The 18,316-nt window shown below is 50.5% G+C and overlaps 1 long non-coding RNA gene across 4 annotated transcripts in view; it reads right to left on the minus strand.

The window, feature by feature from the left end:
* Positions 1–6,370: 6,370 nt before the first annotated feature.
* The window catches only part of LOC106008541 (uncharacterized), an 18,216-nt gene continuing 6,270 nt past the window's right edge, over positions 6,371–18,316 (minus strand). For all 4 annotated transcript variants that reach the window (XR_015441047.1, XR_001182867.3, XR_002393938.2 and 1 more), the window contains one exon: positions 6,371–6,828. This is a non-coding gene — a long non-coding RNA (uncharacterized LOC106008541). The remainder of the gene's footprint in view (positions 6,829–18,316) is intronic.

Below are 18,316 nucleotides of genomic sequence, written 5' to 3' on the forward strand. Positions count from 1 at the left end.
AATAAAGGGATGTGGACCGTTTGGCGGGAGGAAAGGCAGCTGCGTTTCTTACAGGTACACGATGTCACAGGAAAGACCAGGGGGACCTGACAGAGCTGGCGCCTCCTCAGGAGAAGGGGAGGGCGGGAAAGAGGACTGGGGGACAGATGGCCTGCGACAAGTCTGCCTGGGTGTGGTGGAGACCTTGGCCTCTCCGGTGAGGTGCTCACGATCTCCTCTGACTGCGGAGATTCCCAGGGGGGACCTTTCTGAGGTGCTGTCCTGAGGCAGCTAAGGGAGCTCAGGAAAGACCCCCCACCCCAGCCCACTATCCCTGCTTTTGTTGCTCCTCGGTTCTTTCAACATGCCAGTGTCAAAGCCAGATCCTGCCCAGCCACCAGGCCACCTGTCCCCAGAGCACCCCATCTCTGGCATCACCCCTGGGAATAGCTGCCAGAAAAGAGCAGGCCTCGTGGCCTCCGGCCCTGACTTCACGTAGCACTGGCTGAGGGCTCCATTCGTCCTGTCCCTTCTGCCCTTCCCAGTCATAAACTCAGGACCCGCCCCCCCCAGTCCCAAGCTGAGCCCCGGCGGTGAGCCCAGCACCCCTCAGAGCAGGAGCGCCACCCACCTGGAGTGTAGAACAAGGGGGCCCACTTGGTACATAGAACATGGTGTGGGGGGCACAAGGCAAAAGAATCTGGCCCCAGACTGAAATCCCAAAGGGAAGGAGACCGAGTCTGTGGCGAGGAGGTTTGGTCTGAGCCACACAGGGCTGCGTCAAATGGAGAAGACTGGAGGCTGTGCTCAGTGGGCGGGGTCTGCGCTGATGAAGCACCGGGTGTGCGGATGATGAAGGAACCCCCGTGGGGCAGTGGTGCGAGGCAGGAGCTAAGGGTTATGCAAGCACTCGAGAGTAGAGATTGAAAGGCATCGACACGGCGGTGGTTGGGAGGAAGGAGAAGTCTACACAAGCGACAATGACATCTGAGTTGGGCTCTGAATTCATTCAGGGTGAAGGACAGGGGAAAGGCTTTTCCGGCCGAGGAATCAGCGTGTGCCAAGGGGAAGTAGCACAGGCATGTTGGGAAGACACTGGCTCCACGTAGTGGGAGTGAGAGTGGAGGGCCATGCAGGGGAAGGAAGGTCCCAGCCTGTCACCCACTTCAGGGCAGGACTCACTGGCAGCTGTTTGGGGAATGGACTGGCAGGAAGGAAAATTCAGGGCAAGGAGGTCAGCTAATAGCTACTGCAGTGGTCCTGGCAAGGCCCATAGAGGGGCAGGCCAAGGTCGTATTCATGAGGCTGGGGACAAGAGGACTCTTGCAGGGCATCTTCTGAGCAAGGCACAGACAAGAGAGAGGCTGGGGCTGACTGACGCTTCCGGCTCAGGGAGGAGGAAAAGCTGGGAGGAAAGACCTCAAGCGTGTCGGTTTGGGTCATGGTGGGCTTCCTGGGCCGAACCCCCTCCTGCTCGTCCTAGCGGCTGGGTGTAAGGTGTAGGCCTAGAGAGAACTCAAGGACATGGGCAGTGGGCACTTTTCAAGGCAGTCAGAGAGCGAGCTTGGGTCTGATCTATTTATGGCTGGATCCAGCTCCAAGCAAGAAAGGGTAAGAAATGGCCTAGGAAAGACACTGGCTTCTCTGAGTCCAGCTGCTGCCTCAGTCTTCTTCCATGCACCACACACACACACACACCACACACACACACCACACACGCGTGCACACACACACACACACACAGATTTCAGCAAAGGCATCAAATGCTTCAGGCCAACAAGTACTTATTTTCAAATGCAAATTCCCTCTCTTCCAATCTCACCCCATCCCCAACTGCTCTCTGAGCAGCTGCGGGGCGGGGCGGGGGGGGGCGGTCGGCAGCAAAAATAAATCCCATTTTCTGCTCCCTTTCAGTGCTGGGGTGCCTTCTCCTCTCCACAGATGGGGGATTAGAGCAGCCTCAGGTTCTCCTCTGTCTCGCAGGGAGGGTGATGGGCAGGGCAGGGCCCGAGCCGAGCCGAGCCTGGAAGGGTGGAAGTGTTCCCTGACAAGGCTAAGAATATCAGGCTCCATCAGGCCTCACCCTCTCCCACTTGCCATGGCTCAAGTTGTCCGGCGTTGTGTGGGAGACAGGCAGACAGATACGGGGTGTCTCCATAGGGCCGTGTGCCTCTGCGGGAGACAAAGAGCGAAGCCGGGGGTTCCGGTGGGGGCCCAGCTGACAGGCGGGTGGTGTGGACATGGCTCGAGAAGAGACAGTCCTGTGTGACAGCGAGCTGGCGAGGGAGTGAGCTGAGCTTGAGAGCTCGAGTGTGTGTGTGTGCACATGTGTGTGTGTGTGTGTGTGAGAGAGAGAGAGCCTGGGGGGCAGGTAGTGCTGTTGTGAGAGAGGCTGTCGTTTAGCTGAAAGAAGGCAGGCACAGGAGGGCAGGGCTGGGGCCAAATGCGTGCTCATCAGTCTGTAAGTGGCCGAGGGCGTGGTAACTCAGGCAGAGGCACAGGGAGCCCCAACACAGCCTTCCGCTGTCTGCGGGCCAAGTGAGGAAGGAAAGTGGTGTGCACAGGGGTGTGTCTCAGCGCACTCGTGTGGTCTGCAGGGGGTGTCTGTGTGTCATACATAAGGCGTGCCCGCACGAGTGTGTGTTATGTGTGTGCATGCCTGTCTCTGAGTGTCTTGAATGTAAGATCTGCTTCTGAGTCTCTGAGTCTCGTGCATTAGTGTGTACCTGTATGTGTGAGCCTGCATGTGTGGAAGTGTCCGTATCACTGTGTGATTATGAATATGCACCCTCTGTGTGAGCAGGTGTGTGAGGGGTGTGCGTGACTGTGGGAGAACGTGTGCGGAAATGCAGGATGGGCTCCTCAGGCTCTCGCTTGCCCTTCCCTGGCCTCTGGCTCCAGCAGAGGGTGAGAGGGCTGCTTGGGTTGCTCTTTAAATCTTTCCATTTCCAGCACATGCCTGCAATCCCAGCATGTGGAGGCTGAGGCAGGAGGATCTCCACAAGTTCCAGGTCACCCTGAGTTACATAGCAAGACCTATGTCTCAAAAAATCCGAACCAAACAAAAGCCCACTGTAGAGTGAGCTAAAGGTGGAGGCAGGAGGCGGCTGCGAGCTTATCCCTTCTATGATGAAGCCGGAAGGACAAGTGCAGTGTCTGCCTGATTACAGTGACAGCCTCATGCCCTCATTAGCTGGCCTCAGTGTGCCAAAAGCACATGCTGGGGGAGGGGCACACTGTTTGAGTTTCTGCATGTGGCTCACTGGTGTCACCGGAGATCCCGTAACAGACGGCAAGCTGTCAAGCCAGTGCCCCGTGTGGTGTATGGCGCCCCAACCCTGTCAGAACAGCTGTCTGGGGGGACGGCTTCTTCGTGGGGTTTCCCCAGCCCAGGCCCCAGCCTTGACATCCACAGCCAGCGAGGTCTGCCTGGCCCAGGTACCCATCCATCTATAACACCACCTACAGGGGTTCTTTAATTCAGGACTTAACGAAGCCAACAAAATGGTTCGTTGAGAATGACTAAACTCAACCTTGGAAAGAAAATCATAAACATTTTACTACCCTGCTAAGCCAAGCATGATTACATGTGGAAACTATGGACGCTACTCAGTGGGATTTTGATATTAATTTCCAATTTCCTCTTTGCTGAGGACCTGATGAAAACCCAGTCTCTCGGTGCTGTCCAGTCTAAGAGCAACCTCTTCCACTGTCCATGCAAAATGTGGCTTCTCACCGAGGAGCTGCCTGCTCTTGTGTTCTGCCTTGAACCTCGGCTCCAAGGGTTCGCTTGCTCAGGGGTCAGCTCAGCACAGCCTCTGCTGCTTGTACCGGGGAGAGGTACCTCAGCCAGCGCCCTCTCTGCAGATGCCAGCCTGCTGTCCCAGGGCGGGAGTCCCTCTGCGGTTCGCGCTGAGCCTCTCATCCTCCTAACCCCAACACCAACAGTGCCACACGGTGCGCCTATTTCTGGCCTGTTCTTGCTCCACACAGGGGCGCCATGTTCTGCAGGAAGCTGAAAACAGCTTGTCCCCCAGGCAGGAACAAGACAGCCTTCCCTGTCCTGTGTCACCAAGGGAGCTGCCACCCCCATACGCAATGTCAGGGAGACTCCGCTGACTGTTGCACGAACAAGTGCCTTGAAGGTGGACCTGACTCCAGCAAAGGGCCCAGACCAGGGTTGGACACAGGGTTGACTCTTGGCCCTGCCAAGATGACTTCGGGAGAGGCTTAAGCTTCCTTATCTGCAGAAAGATACATAGTCACCCCTTTCTCAGAGGCAGTGTGCGATTTCAATGAAATGCCATAGTAACAGATAAAGCCCCTGCCCTGGTAGACAATCAATACAGGGCACTTAGCACTATTACTCCTCTTAGTTGGGACCTCAGAGCTGGAAGGGTTTCAGACTCCAGATGTGCATCAGTGACTGAGAAGCTGCTAACTGGGGCACCTTGGGCCCCCCTGGCCCTCCAGCTGCCCCCATTCCCAGAGCTGGGTGGTTCCGGGGAAGAAGGAGCGCCCCCACCTCCTACCTCTTTCTCTTGCATTTCAGAGCTAGGGCCCTCCAGGTAAGGGCCCAACTGAGTTTGACATCGTCTTCACTGGAGAGCACCCTGCCCGCTGCTTTGGTTTTGATTACAGGCGGCCTGGCACTGGGTAGCCGTGGCCTGTTCACCTGAACAGCCGGCACAGCACGAGGCACAGATGCTAATTACACAGCTAAGTACTTGCAGATTTCCCAGGAACAACAAAGATAATTTGTTTGCTCCATGGCTTGTTAGGAGGGGAGCCGGGCTCTGGTGACTGGGTGGCTTGTAGATTAGGCCTGTGGCCTTTCACCGCCGCCTGCCCTGGCCTGTTGGTTCTCCCAGCTGTGCTGATTAGAAGCAGGGGAAATTAAGGTTCTCCCGTTGCCCCCCATGACCAACAAGCTGGAGGAAGCTGGGGGAGGAAAGGGAGATCCAACTGAGAGGCTAAGCCAGACTGAGGATGTCTAGCAGGGGACCTGCCCTGCCCCGGGCTGTGGGGTCAGGCCAGACATTGAGCAGGAAGTGGAGGTTTTCTCAGCGCGTTCACAGTGTGGCCATCGTTGCATCGTTCTTGGGGACACAGAACCTCAGCCCTCCTCTCGGCAAGCAGGACAGAGGAGGGACAAGAAGGAGTCGCTCAGGGCTGTACGGGCTGGGGCAGCTGGGAGGTGGGCTCAAGACTCCTAACTGTTTTGGGGTGGGCAAGAGGGGCTTCCTCTCCAGCTGAGAACAGGACCCAGTTATCTCCCAGATCTGAGCCGAACTGTGGAAAAGCCACCATAGAAATGAGAGCCCATCTGCTGGAGAACAACTTGAATGCATCTAGCTGAAATCTTTCCCTGGGCTGGAGGGATTGTAATAGTCCTCTCTCCTTGGCTGCCTCTGCCTGGAGGAACGAGGAGAGGGGGATAATTACTACCATCATCGCTAATGTTGTTGGCCCTTATGCTTTTATGTGTCTTAATGTTTTTTACATGCTAATAGTCACTATTTATCAAAGGCCTACTGTGTGCCAGACAAGGACATAGGCACTCTGCATCTATGATTAGGTTGGTGAGGCGGAGATCAGTAGGTGCACATTACAGGTGAGGGAATGGATGCTCCGGAGACAGAGTGTAGGATAAGATGCAGAACACGGATTGCACCCAGGGCCCCTTAACCCCCTGGCTTTGAGCTGTCCCCCCATAGGCTCCTCCCGGAGAGGAACATGGGAGCCCTGTCAGAGCTAGAACACACCCCAGCACAGGGCCTTCTCAGAGAGGATGGAGCTCGGGGAGCCAGCAGGGGAGAGACAGAGTGTGTGTTCCCTAAAGCAAGCGGCCGCTGTGATGAGCAGACTCACAGGGCATCCAGTCGGAGTAGGAGTAGGCACGCTGTCCCGCCTTAGGGTACAAGTGACCTCTGAAGCTAGATGGAAACTGTCTCTGTGGACTGCAAACTGAGGCCAGCCTCCACGGGGAGGCCCACAGGAGAGTAGGGTGGCGAGGCTGCGGGGCTGTACTGCTGGGCAACTGGGGGCAGGGGTCACTGAGTGAAGTACTGAGGCTGCTGGTGAGCCCTGCTCTCCGGTGGCCTGGACTGACTTTCAGGCAGTGTCTTTGCTTTCTGGTTTCTCTCACCAACACGCCTCTACACTTCCTTTAAAAATGACTGAAGGGTTACTAGTGTGGGAGACCGTGTTCAAGGTGAGTCACTTGTGCCCAGGACCACCCCTTCCCATAGCCACTTCAGCCCTCAGGCGGGAGATGATGGTCCCCTCGGATGTGGAGGAGGAAACCTTCCCCGCCGTCATTTTCTGTGTCCAGATGGCCCTGTTGCCTGCATTTGTTTTTTCCAATTAAAGTGATTCTTTAAACCCCTGGCAGATTTGATCTTTATTTCTTGATTAGAACTTTCCATTAAGTACCCTCAGCCAGAGGAAAAAATCCTTTGACAGAGTCACGTCCTAATTTTGACCTGGAGAATGTGATCCTTAAGGTGTCAGCTGGAAGTGGGCAGGACAGCCCTGGGGCTGGTTCCCCTCCCTCGATGCTGCAGACTTTCAGGAGGAAAGCAGATAGGCTGACCTTGACTCTCCTCCTTCCAACGGCATCATCAGCACCTGAGGCCTCAGCCAGGCCCTGCAGGGCCCATGGCCCAGAAACCGACTCCACATAAGTTAGAGGAAAGCTGTTGGTGGTGTCAAGTCAGTCACTCATATGTGTCATCAAGGACCAGGTCTTTCTGTTCTTCCTTCCTGTTATGTCACTTTGGTTTTCTGTCTTTATGCTTGTCCAACATTATACTCGTAATGTGGCTGCTGCAGCTCCTGGCATTACATCTGCATTCAGGGCAAGAAGGAGAAAAGACATTTGACCCTTTAATCAAGAAATCAAAAACCCTCAATTTTCCATTTGAAAGATTTAATAAACTAGTTAGAAACAAAGGAAGAAAGAAAGGAATGAAGGAAGGAAAGAAGGAAGGAAGGAGGGAACCCTGTGACCATTAATCATGGCGTGTCAACTTGAATGGATTTAGAAATGCATAGCAGCTAGTGGAGCACAGTGCTGGGCGTGTCTGTGAATGATTGACATTTAGGCCATCAAACTGGGGGTGGAAGACCTACCTTTGATGCAGTGGCACCAACCAATAGCCTTGTAGCCTGGAAGAGATACAAGGCCAATGAAGAAGGAAGCGTCCCCATTTTGGGAGGGCTTTTCTTCACCATCACCTTCGAACATTAGTCTTCAGTTTCTTCAGTCTTTCATGAGAGACTGGCACCTGCCCCTCTCCAGGGAGCTTCCAGACCTCAGTTTTGACAAGATCCTCTTGTTCTTTGGCTTTCATCTTCTTGGGCTGAGCAGCTGCTGGAACCTCTGGTGTACAGAAGGCCAATGTGGATTCTCCCACCTCTGATCCTATAGTCCCACCTAATAAATCCCCTCGCATAATTATACATATATTTTCTATTGATTCTGTTCCCGTCATCGAGAACCCTAACTCATACAAATTCCTTCCAGAGCCCATAATGGAGTCACATGATTGATTTTAGCTGCAAAAGAAGCTGAGAAAGACGGCTTTTTCTTTGAGAATGGCTTCTTGCTTTGTCAACCAATAGACTCTGCCATACAATTCTACATCTTGGCCAGGTCATAGCATTCAAGGGTAAATTCCAGAAATCTGTCCTGGTCAGTGCACCTTTATACATGTTGTTTCCCAGACTTAGGACTCTCATCCAATTCCTACACCTCTTACATTTGCCTAACAAAGCCCTCAGTGTATTCTAGGCCTCCACTTTTAGAAGCAATTTGGCAACATATTTCAAGGGCCATAAAAATGTTAATAAATTTTGACCCAGTATTTCCACTTCTGAACATTTATTTGTTCCAGGGAAATATCCCAAAAGGAAAACAAAGAAGAAAAAAGAGGGGGGAAAAAAGCCAACAGCCTCAAGGATATACACTACTGCATCAGTAGTAAAAAATAACCCCAACAACCAATGGAAGGGGAAGGAGTAATTAAATCATAGTATGCTCACTGAATGACATAGTGCACTGCCATTATAAGCTGCCTATTATAAATGTCACTTAAATTGTCATAAAGGACCTATGATATAATGTTATTTTTTAAACCATGTAATCAAAATGCATTATTTGGATTACATACTTAAATGATATGTGCTTTGTAGAGAAAGAGTTGAAGGAAATTCATAAACATTGTTTAGCTAATGAGATTATGAGTGATAGTTTTTCTTCATTATTCAAAATGTCTGTGAAAGTGTTATACAGTATTTAACATAATCAGGAGGAAGAGTTAGGATGAAAATTATCTTTCAAGCCACGGTTCAAATGCCACCTCCTCTAGGAAGCCTTCCTTGCTTTTTCCAACCACATTTTTCTGAAGCTCTTTTTATTTCTGGCCCACATGCTCTCCTGGGTTATAAACATGCCCGATTTCCCTTCATTCCTGACTCATGATAAGCATCAGGCTTCAAAAATAGTAAGTGACTTAGGTCAAGAACCCAGACTAACACCCTAGTGTCGTGGAGGTGGTGAGGGGCCAGGGACATGGGCAGTCAGGAACCAGACATGAGATCTAAACAACAGGCCCAGGGCAGCAGCAGTGAGCAGAAGCTTCAACTGCTAGGCATCAGATCACAGCTGGATTTTCTAGCTATTTTAATTGTGTTATTATTACATAAGTCACTGTAAAAAATAAACAAATAGTTTAGATAAAGTCCTCCTTGGCTCCTGCATAATCCTACTCCCCTCCCTTGGGATCCTCGGCCTGGTACATACCCTTCCAGGATGCTGTTGAAATATGTCTCCATGTTTTTACAGAGCATACTGCTTTGTGACTTGTTCTTCTCTTGCAACGAGACTTTTCCATATCAGGATCTAGATAAAGGTCTATCTCATTTGTTTGGAGCCCAGAAAACCATTTACCAAATACAGAGTCAAAAAGAATTTTCATTGTTTCTGATTGTACCCATTTCTGTCACCACCACCCTCTCCAGGTGAATGTGCACCATGTGTACTTGGAACATTTCTCCAGGCAGAGATGCAGAATTGCTTCCATGAAGGTGTGGGGCATTTCACAGCTTAATAAACCAGATCTACAAACACCACGACAATCTCCAGTCTTAACCACTAGTGACAGAGGTGTTCATGACTTTTAGATTCTTCCCAACAGTGACTATGATAAATCCTTAAAATTTTTGCACATCTGATAGGTGAAAAATATTATCTGTGTTGTTTTTATTTATATTTCTTTGATTACTTGCGAGGCTGGGCATGTTTTCATGTTAATTGGCAATTTGTAGTCCCTTGTAGGTGAATTGTCTATTCCTATCACTCATTTTTCCTTTCAGGTTATTTTTCTTCTATTTGTTTGTAGGAATTCATTGCAGATCTCAAACATTGATTCTTTTCTGTGGCATATGTTTTAGATACCTTCTTCCAGTCTGTCACTTGTCTTTTTAACATATTTATGGTGTCTTTTGTCACACAGCAGTATTAAATTTGGATATAATCAAATATAGCAATCTTTTCCTTTATGGTTTCTGTGTTTTATGTCTCACTAAGGAAAGTTTTTCCTACCCCAAGGTTACAAACAAATTCTCCTATATTTTCTTTTAGTAGTTTTATAGCTTTGTTTTTTACATTTCACTCTCTAATCCATCTGGAATTTATTTTAGTGAATGGTGTGAAACTGGAATCTAACTTTATGATTTTGTTTTTTTCCACAAAGATAGCCAATTGTCTGTATGATATTTATTGAAGCATTCACTGTTCTCCTACTGCTTCTTTTCTTGGCTTTATTGAGGTATAATTGACAAAATATGTATGTATATTTATTTAAGGTACACAATGTGATAATTTGATATACAGTACATTGTAATATTATTACCACAATCGAGTTAATTAGCACATCCATCACCTTACATACCTGTGCGTGTTTTGTGTATGTGTGTATGATAGCACTCAAGATTTACTCTCTTAGAAAACTGCAAGAATACAATACAATATTATTAACTCATAGTCACCAGGCTATATATAGGATTCCCAGAATTTGTTCAGCTGATAACTAAAATACTACCCCACTGCTTTTACACGCTATTTTAGCATACCCTGAATTGCTCTTTCCTAAGCTCCCTGTGCTGTGACATTGCCCCGTGCCTGCCCAGCACCATCTGCAAGGTCCTGCCCGGGACTGTTTGGCTGTGCAATCAGACAAGTCCGTCATTGTGCTGCTTTTCTGAACATTCCTTGGCTCTTCTGACAGTTGTTCTCCGAGATTGGTTTTCAAATAGGCTTGTGAAATTTCATCAAAAAATCAAACTCCTATTGCGATTTGGTCGGTGGCATTGCGTGGAGTTTGGAGGACTCTTTGGGCGGAAAGTGCCCCCCCTCCCCGTCCGGGGGCTCGGTGCTTACACAGGGCCTGTCTTGCATTTCAGTCTGCTCCTGAGCCCAGTTCCGCTGCTCACTGGCTTCTGGGCCATCATCGCTGGTGTTGGGTGAAATGGGGGTGAGCTTTCAGAAGGCAAAGCCTGCGCCTCGTTCACCGCTGTGCGCTTGGAGGGTCCTCGGAACTCGGTGTTTTGACCCAGGTAGAGTCAGGGGTGGGGTGGAGGGAGTAAGCCCTAGGAGCCTTCAGGTCCTGCAGCCGCAGCTGCTCCCTGCCTGAAATCCAATGAGCCCAGATGGACTCAGCACCAGGAGGCCAGTGCTTTGCAGTGTCCAGAGCATATTGGAGACTTGTGAACTGGGTGGTGCCAATGTTCAAATGTCGTAACAGGACTGCCGCAGACTGTGCAGTAACCGCTAGTTGAGTTCAGAGGAAGAAAATGGCGCTTTGGACCAGGGAAGTCAGGGACAGCTTCCAGGAGGAGGTGAGGTTGGAACTCAGCCCTAGAGATGGAGACAACTTAGAAGAAGAGAAGACAGCAGTCCAGAGTCAGAGCTAGTGTGGCCCAGGCTGAGACCAGCGGCTGGACAGGCATCGAGACTGAGCAGAAAAAGGCGTTTCCCGGTGGCCGAGGCTAGGCTGGGCTGGGCTGGGCAGTGTGTCTAGGCTGGATGGAGGCTGGGAGGTCGTGGACCTGGGATCTTCTAGGCCTGTCCAGCTGCCCAGTCTCCTAAGGTTAAGCTTCACCCTCCATGTGTACCCCTCACAGCTGGTTGCCATGGCACCAAAACACACAGACCAGCCATGGGAAGTCAGCCGGGAGGGGCAGGAAAGGCCTGCTTTCCACATGCCCTCTGCTACTCCACACCCCACGCCGCAACCTGACCTTGTGTCCTTCCGCCTTGCCTGCGTTTTCCCATGCCATGCATCTGTGTGTGTCCATGGGCACCCAGGCAGGAGCTGTGTGCTCTCAAGTGAGTCTCTCAGCCTCTCTGAACCTCCAGGTTATAGGTTTCCAGGTGCATGCATATTCTCCTGGTCACAGGGTGGTCTGTCTTGCTCCCATAGGACACAGGAATGGCCTCACAGAATGACTACTGTTACCCTACACTCCAAGAGGAAAAGAGAAACAACCCAGTATGTGCCAGGTGCTTTATATACAGGTTACCAGGGTGACTTTGGGGGCTTTAAAAACCAAAGCACATTAGTTCAGGTCCTCTAGGAAGCCAGACCCCAAGACGGGATTAGATTTGCAAGAGATTTATTGGGGAAAACATCTGTGCAGGGAGAAGGGATGTGAGCCAGCGGAGGTGGGAAGGGTTGGCCCTCAATGTGGGCCTGACGTTCGGAGGAAGAGAGGGAAGGCAGGCTGGGAGGGCAGAGCCAGACTAGCACTTCCCAGAAGGTTTGGCCAAGCTAGTGGGGGATCCATGAGTGACCGCCTTCCCGGGGGTGGACCCTGACACTACTAAAGCCCAGGGAGCCAGGCATGCAGATGGCGAGCATGGGAGGATGGGGCTGTGGGCTCCTCTATGACTAACAGTGTGATCTTTGCCAGGGTTCTGATTTTCAATTTCTCTACAAAATTTGTCTCCAATGCCTTCCCCATGGGTTGCTAAGAAGGTAATCTAGGACCTGGAATGCTCTCTCCCCTTCTCCACGGAGTGGGAAAGGAGATGGACTGAAAGCCTGGAATAGAACCCAAAAGTGGCTGCTTGTGGAGGTATCTCCAAGTCCGCGGTTGCTGGAACAGGAGCAGGCTCCATTAGCAAAGAAGATTGCAGGGAATGGCTCTTGGATAGGCAACGAGATTGTCTTCCTCAGGAAGAATTTCTGGAGCCCGCATGAATCTTTCTATCCCTCTGAGCATAACTCAGGGCTTACAGAAACACCTAACCACACACAGCACTAGGATAAATAATGTTCGAGACACCACAGTCACACCAAGAAAGGAATCTGTTCAATCAGGGAAGGGCAGGGCTTGGGGCTGAATAGCAGAGTGGACAGACACAGTGCCCTTAATGGAACTAGACTCTTTGTCCTGGGCTGGAAACCGGTCAGAGACACCCTCACAGAACCCGAAATGAGGGCTGCCAGGTGTGTAGGAGCTCACCAGACAAACTGCTTTGGAGGTGAGGGATTCTAGCCTCTGCAAAGCTCTATTTGTGCAGGTGAACAAGTGGCTCTGTATTCTTCAAGATTACAGCTAATGGGTAGGAGGCCGCATTTGAGACGAAGCCAGATCATTCAGGGTTCTGGAATTTGGATGATGGGGGTGCAGTGAGAAGTTTTCACCAGAGATTAGCTTAAATAAATACCTTTAAATGATTATGGTGACAACATGAAGGAATCTCAAAAACATTTTGCTGAGGGGAAGAATGCAAACTCTAGGACTCCATGTACATAAAGTTCTATGGACAAGGCAAAAGTCATCTATGGAAGAAATCAGAGGAGAGATTCACCCATGGGGAAGGGACTGACCTGAAAGGTCTGGAGGAATGTTAAGGGATGATGGAAACTCCCTCCATCTTCTTTGGAGCAGTGGCTATGTGGACATAATGTATTTATTAAAATTCATCAAATTGTACGCTTAACTATGTGCATTTTATTGCATACAAGTTATACCTCAAATTTTTTTTAAAAAGGTATTGCAATGACCATGGGACAATGTGAAGAGGGTAGGCGGAATGCAGTAGGAAGATCCTGTGGGCAGAGGTGGGCAGAGGAAGATGCTGTGACAGTCAGGAATGAGGCTGTCTGTGGGACCAGATTTGGCACTGGACAGGGGTGGGAAAGGGAGAACTCCAGATAACGCCCGGCCGCTGGCTTGAGGGGCTGGCGGCGGTCACTGAGATGGAGAACCCAAGAGGAGGCACAGCGGAGGGAAGGAAAAGTGAGCTCAGATGTGGAAACTCTGAGTTCCTGAGGGAAACCCTTGGTGGGCTGTCGAATACCTACATCTAGATTTCAGGAAAGGGAGATAGGCCAGAGAGCTTGGCCTCAAATGTGTGGAACTAGTTGGGTCATCCAAAGGGAACAAACTGAGCATGACGAGGTGGGAAGATGCAAAGAAGGAGCCAAGAACAAAGCCCTGGGGAGAACCAACCTTTAAGTGCCGGTCAGAAGAAAAAGTTTCCGTCCTGGAAACTGAGAAGGAAAGGTAAACTAGAGGAAGAGCACTAGGCTGGAAGGAGGAAGAAAGGCAGTCAGGAAGGGCGAGGAGTCTGTTGAGTTAAATGCTTCAAAAACTGTCAAGTAGGCTGAGGCTCAGAGATGGGAGAGAGAACTGAGAGCCACACACACAGGTGAAAGAGCCAGTGTTCAAACTTGGCATCTCCCTGCTCTAGGGCCAGTGCACTTTCTACGGCCTTCCAACCCCTGGGCTCCAAAGGAAGCAGAAAATGAGTCTAGAGAGCCCCTTCTTAATTTTTATTCAGTCTTGCAGCTTCTGGGTTTGAAGAAGTAATGATGGTTCAATTGCACAGTGGAATATTTTCTTTTATTTTGTTTTCACAGTACTGGGTGTTGAACCCAAGACCTCACACGTGCTAGGCAAGTGTTCTACCACTGAGCTACATCCTTAGCCCTAGGTCGCCGTTTAAAATAATGAGGTAGAACTATGTGTGCTTCTGAAAGATGCCTATGTTGCCAACTGCATGTTTTGTTAAAGGAAATTACTCACATCTGGGAAGATCTATGTGAAAATGTCAACAGGGTTAACTGACTAACGGGGATTATGCATGAATTTCGTTGAGTATTTTAACATTTTTGCTAATCTGTGCTTTTAAATTTTTCTCCACATAATACATGTAATGTAGAATCAAGAGGATACACAGTTGGACCCTGAAGTAGAAGATGACAATCCTGTGTGGGGGAAGCCCGGGAGAGTTTGCAGAGTGTCCCTATGCTCACATCCATTAGGAAAAGGAAGGGACAAGGGCTCCAAGGCTCCTCTCAGGGTTGCCCGGTTTGATATAGAAGCCTTTTTGGGAGAGGTGAGTTCAGAGATGACAGTAGATAACAGTGGGGTCCCTGGAATCCCTGAGAGACCCTAAAAGGAATCTTGACAGGGCCATCATGACATGACCCTTCCAGACCAGTGGCCAACTGGGAAACCCTGGGCTTTCCTGAGCTATGGAGCTACGGTTTGCCCTGGATGGCCACCCCCGATGGCCTCTCTGCCATGGCACAGCCTGTTCTGCCTGCAATGCTCTTCTACCTTTCTGGCCAAACACATCCCTAACGTAAAGACCCCACTTGAGTATGGCTTTCGCAGAGCAGGCTCCTCCAGCACAGAGAGGGAGCACATCACCCGCACACTGCCTGCACGCCTGGCACTCTCCACCTTCTGCATGATTCCCCTGACTTCAGGTCTGTGTGCTTGGCTGGGGGGGGGGCACTCCTCCATGCCATTACGCATCTGACTTTCAGGAAGGCTCATCCACATGCGAGCCCAGAGCCTGCAGGGCCCTGGGTCTAAAGTAAAGGGCCTGGAGAAGAGGAAAGGGCCTGAGAATGAGCACCTGGAGCTGTATGTCGAGAGCCGCCCGGAGTGGCCAAACACCCCCAGTAAGTGTCCCTGCCCAAACGCTAGGCACCAGGCAGCAGGTGCTGCTCCTTTCCCCTCTGTAGTGCCTGAGCCTGGGTCCTGGAGAGCAGGTGCTCACTAAGTTTGACACACACAGCAAAGGCACTGGAAAACACAAGGGCGTATTGAGAAGGCCACCACCACCTGCCAGAAAGGAAGAAAGGCAGGACTTCAAACAAGATTCCGATATTGGTGCTCGTTAGAAGCCTCTGCACAGCCCTGAGAACCAGGATGAAAGGAACAAAGGCTGAGTTTGAGAACCACTGGCACTTTCTAGGGAGAACTGGGCATTTCCATCTAAGGCAGCAAAACAAGCAGAGAATGAAAAAGCAACCTAAAGGAACCCCAAAATTCCTTGTTAGTTATGCAGAAAGCTTCCCAGGGAACCAAAATGATAATGGACATGCCAAAGAAAGTGGAAATCAGGCCAGGTTATGAAGGAGGGTTACATACAAAGAAATAACAAAAGGCTGTGGAGATAAAATCAGAAGAGTCCTTCAGAAAAAGAAATGAGATCTAACTTGCACAGGCAGCAAAAGAATGAGAAAAACACTTTCTGACTATAACAGGCCAAAGAAAGGGGCATAAGGAGATTGTTGGCTTATTTCTAGCTAGGGCACAGAGAACATCTATAAGGCAATGCCACTAAAAAGCAGAGGCTTTTAATTTTTTCTTAGCCTAAAAAGGTCAGCTGTGATCTGAAAGAAGCACCATGTGGAATCATGGGAGGGCAGAAAGCCAAGAGCATAAGGAAAGAACTTGTGTATGCACATCCACAGGCCCTGATGACTTACATGCTTAGGTACTTAAGGAATTGGCCCAAGCTGGAGTCAAATCACTAGCTCTCACTCCAAGGGGATTTATGGAGAATTGGTACGGGGCTTGGAGATGAGAGAGGCTGTCCCTGCCTCTTTTTAAACCCGGAAGAAAGCAGATGCCTCTAAAAGTGCTGGACCTATCAACTGAGCTGCTATAATAGAAAACTACTGGGACACATCTTCAAAAAATCAATCTGCAAACACTAGGTCATAAGGAATTAGGTAATAACCAGCACTGTCTTCCAAAGAACACATTCTGTCAGAGTAATCCAATTTCCTTCTAAGACAGAATGATGGGCCTGGTAAATCAGGAATGGCAAGAGACACATAATCTTCCTTAATTTAAAGAGCAAGGCATTTCATTTCATCTTCCACGAGAAGTCTCAAAGGAAAAAGTCAGGAACACAGAGACCATAGTTGGCCTTTCTGGGGTTGGGCAAATGGAAAGAATTTGAAGGATCCACCTACATAGCAGTGTTTTGTGTTCTGGGTAGAGAGGGTGGATTGATTAAAATGGGCAGAGGTAGAGGTGGGCGGAGTAACTATGCTCTTGGTGGTGATTAAAACATCAGGAAGGTGAGAGGAGCGGTGGTGGTGGAGATGGAGATGCTGCTGATGATAGAGATGACAGTGGTTGGCTGGGGGGAGGTGCAGAGGAGTTTCCAAGAAAAAGGAGTGAAGCTAGTAGAGATTGTGATGGAGACGGAGACGGAGACAGTGATGGAGATGGAGGTGGAGATGGAGGTGGAGATGGAGACCAAGATGGAGGTGGAGATGGAGATGGAGACGGAGACGGAGATGGAGACGGAGACGGAGATGGAGGTGGAGACAGTGATGGAGATGGAGGTGGAGGTGGAGGTGGAGGTGGAGGTGGAGGTGGAGATGGAGATGGAGATGGAGGTGGAGATGGTGACGGAGGTGGAGATGGTGATGGAGGTGGAGACAGTGATGGAGATGGAGATGGAGGTGGAGACAGTGATGGTGATGGAGGTGGAGGTGGAGGTGGAGATGGAGGTGGAGATGGAGACAGAGACGGAGATGGAGGTAGAGACAGTGATGGAGATGGAGATGGAGGTGGAGGTGGAGGTGGAGGTGGAGGTGGAGGTGGAGATGGTGATGGAGGTGGAGGTGGAGGTGGAGATGGAGGTGGAGATGGAGACGGAGACGGAGATGGAGGTGGAGACAGTGATGGAGATGGAGGTGGAGGTGGAGGTGGAGGTGGAGGTGGAGGTGGAGATGGAGACGGAGATGGAGATGGAGGTGGAGGTGGAGATGGAGATGGAGATGGAGTTGGAGGTGGAGGTGGAGGTGGAGATGGAGGTGGAGATGGAGACGGAGACGGAGATGGAGGTGGAGACAGTGATGGAGATGGAGGTGGAGGTGGAGGTGGAGGTGGAGGTGGAGGTGGAGATGGAGACGGAGACGGAGATGGAGGTGGAGACAGTGATGGAGATGGAGGTGGAGGTGGAGGTGGAGGTGGAGGTAGACGTGGAGATGGAGGTGGAGGTGGAGGTGGAGATGGAGGTGGAGATGGAGACAGAGACGGAGATGGAGGTAGAGACAGTGATGGAGATGGAGATGGAGATGGAGGTGGAGGTGGAGGTGGAGATGGAGGTGGAGATGGAGACAGAGACAGAGATGGAGGTAGAGACAGTGATGGAGATGGAGGTGGAGGTGGAGGTGGAGGTGGAGGTGGTGATGGAGATGGTGATGGAGATGGTGATGGAGACGGAGACGGAGACAGAGACAGAGGGGGAGGTGGAGGTGGAGGTGGAGATGGAGGTGGAGGTGGAGGTGGAGATGGTGATGGAGGTGGAAATGGAGGTGGAGATGGTGACGGAGGTGGAGATGGTGATGGAGGTGGAGACAGTGATGGAGATGGAGATGGAGGTGGAGGTAGAGGTGGAGGTGGAGATGGTGATGGAGATGGTGATGGAGATGGTGATGGAGATGGAGACGGAGACGGAGACAGAGGGGGAGGTGGAGGTGGAGGTGGAGGTGGAGGTGGAGATGGTGACGGAGGCGGAGGTGATGAAGAAGATAGTGGTGATGAATACAGTGATGGTGGTAGAAGGGGAGGTAACAGTTGAGGTGGAAATGATGGTGATGAGGGTGGAAGAGATGTTGATAGTGGTGGATGTGGAGCTGGTCATACTGGTGGAGATGAAGGAGAGATTTTGCTGCAGATGCTGGTGGTGGTGGTGGTGATGGAAACTGTGCTATAAGAAAATGCTACAGAGCAAGTCATTCTTACAGAGCATAGGTTTGTTCTGTCATGATTCCAGATGTTTCCATCTAAGAGTGTTGTGCCAGTGTCTACTTGACATCTGCTGAGGCCTCCTTGATGCACGTGGTAGAGGGCAGAGTGTGGTGAGTCAGAGCCAGTGTGCAAGTACAGGCCTCCCTTCTTTTCTCATACACCCACGAATGGTATCATAGGGGCCTGACTCTCTTAATTCCATCTAACCCTAAATCACCAAAGGCCCCACATCCAAAGACCACTAACGTGCATT

The sequence above is a fragment of the Heterocephalus glaber genome, unplaced genomic scaffold, assembly GCF_053883595.1.
Source record: "Heterocephalus glaber isolate CG9 unplaced genomic scaffold, H.glaber_assembly_v1.0 deba00001504, whole genome shotgun sequence".
NCBI lineage: Eukaryota > Metazoa > Chordata > Mammalia > Rodentia > Bathyergidae > Heterocephalus > Heterocephalus glaber.